The sequence below is a fragment of the Arachis duranensis genome, chromosome 4 (assembly GCF_000817695.3).
Source record: "Arachis duranensis cultivar V14167 chromosome 4, aradu.V14167.gnm2.J7QH, whole genome shotgun sequence".
Lineage (NCBI taxonomy): Eukaryota > Viridiplantae > Streptophyta > Magnoliopsida > Fabales > Fabaceae > Arachis > Arachis duranensis.
The window spans coordinates 86,375,020-86,377,529 of NC_029775.3; positions in this window are offsets into that span (position 1 = coordinate 86,375,020).

Consider the following 2,510-nt stretch of genomic DNA (forward strand, 5'->3'; position numbering starts at 1 on the left):
GTGAGGGCCCACTGTCAAGCTACTGACATTAAAGAAGCGCTTGTTGGGAGGCAACCCAATGTTATATTTATCTATTTTCCATTGTTATTTTATGTTTTCTATGGGTTGATGATCATGTGAAGTCACAAAAACAATTGAAAAAGTAAAAATAGAATGAAAAATAGCACACCCTGGAGGAAAAGCTTGCTGGCGTTTAAATGCCAGTAAGGGCAGCAAATGGGCGTTTAACGCCCAGTCTGGCACCATTCTGGGCGTTTAACACCAGAAAGGGACACCAGACTGGCGTTTAACGCCAGAAAGGGGCACCAGACTGGCGTTTAACGCCAGAAAGGGGCACCAGACTGGCGTTTAACGCCAGAAAAGGGCAGCAGCCCAGCGTTTAACGCCAGGATTGGCAGAAAGGGCATTTTACACGCCACCATTCTCTTCACCACTCACATCCATGTTTCATAAAACCCCACCTACCCCACCATCCAAATTCAAACCACTTTCCCTCCCAAACCCACCCATAATGGCCGAACCCTACCCCTCTCTCTACCCCTATATAAACCCTTCTTCACTCCTTCATTTTCACACAACCTAAACACTACTTCTCCCCCTCAGCCGAACCACATAAGCCCCCTCCATCTCCTCTATTTCTTCTTCTTCTACTCTTTTCTTTCCTCTTTTGCTCAAGGACGAGCAAACCTTCTAAGTTTGGTGTGGTAAAAGCATTGCTTTTTGTTTTTCCATAACCATTTATGGCACCTAAGGCCGGAAAAACCTCTAGAAAGAGGAAAGAGAAGGCAAAAGCTTCCACCTCCGAGTCATGGGAGATGGAGAGATTCATCTCAAGGGTGCACCAAGATCACTTCTATGAAGTTGTGGCCATGAAGAAGGTGATCCCCGAGGTCCCTTTCAAACTCAAAAAGAGTGAATATCCGGAGATCCGACATAAGATCCGAAGAAAAGGTTGGAAAGTTCTTACCAACCCCATTCAACAAGTTGGAATCTTAATGGTTCAAGAGTTCTATGCCAATGCATGGATCACCAAGAACCATGATCAAAGTGTGAACCCGAACCCAAAGAATTGGCTTACAATGGTTTGGGGGAAATGCTTAGATTTTAGTCCGAAAAATGTAAGGTTGGCATTCAACTTGCCCATGATGCAAGGAGATGAACACCCCTACACTAGAAGGGTCAACTTTGATCAAAGGTTGGACCATGAAGAGGGCACTCAATGGAAGAGAGATTCAAGAGGAAAGCCGGTTCAACTGAGAAGGCATGACCTCAAGCCCGTGGCTAGCGGATGGTTGGAGTTTATCCAATGCTCAATCATTCCCACTAGCAACCGGTCCAAAGCTACTATAGACCGGGCTACCATGATTTATAGCATCATGATTGGAGAGGAAGTAGAAGTTCATGAGGTTATATCCCAAGAACTTTATAAGGTGGCGGACAAGTCCTCTACCTTGGCAAGGTTAGCCTTCCCTCATCTCATTTGTCACCTCTGTAATTCAGTTGGAATTAACATAGAGGGAGAAATCCTCATTGATGAGGACAAGCCCATCACTAAGAAGAGGATGGAGCAAACAAGAGATCCCACTCATGGACATGAGGAAATTCCTCATCATGAAATCCCTGAGATGCCTCAAGGGATGCACTTTTCTCCTCAAAACTATTGGGAGCAAATCAACACCTCCCTAGGAGAATTGAGTTCCAACATAGGACAAATAAGGGTGGAGCACCAAGAACATTCCATCCTCCTCCATGAAATTAGAGAAGACCAAAGAACCATGAGAGAGGAGCAACAAAGGCAAGGAAGAGACATTGAGGAGCTCAAGCACTCCATAAGATCTTCAAGAGGAAGAACAAGCCGCCATCACTAAGGTGGACCCGTTCTTTAATTTCCTTGTTCTTTAATTTTCTATTTTTTGAATTTTTATGCTTTATGTTTTATTTATGTTTGTGTCTTATGATCATTAGTGTCTTAGTGTCTATGCCTTAAAGTTATGAATGTCTTATGAATCCATCACCTTTCTTAAATGAAAAATGTTCTTAATTGAAAAAGAGAAGAATTGCATGAATTTCAAATTTTATAACAGATTAATTATTTTGATGTGGTGGCAATACTTTTGATTTCTGAATGTATGCTTGAACAGTGCATATATCTTTTGAATTTGTTGTTCATGAATGTTAAAAGTGTTGGCTCTTGAAAGAATGATGAAAAAGGAGACATGTTACTGAGGATCTGAAAAATCATAAAAATGATTCTTGAAGCAAGAAAAAGCAGTGAATTCAAAAAAAAAAGTACAAGCAGAAAAAGCCAATAGCCCTTTAAACCAAAAGGCAAGGGTAAAAATAAAAAGGATCCAAGGCTTTGAGCATCAGTGGATAGGAGGGCCCAGAGGAATAAAATCCTGGCCTAAGCGGCTAAACCAAGTTGTCCCTAACCATGTGCTTGTGGCGTAAAGGTGTCAAGTGAAAACTTGAGACTGAGCGGTTAAAGTCGTGATCCGAAGCAAAAAGAG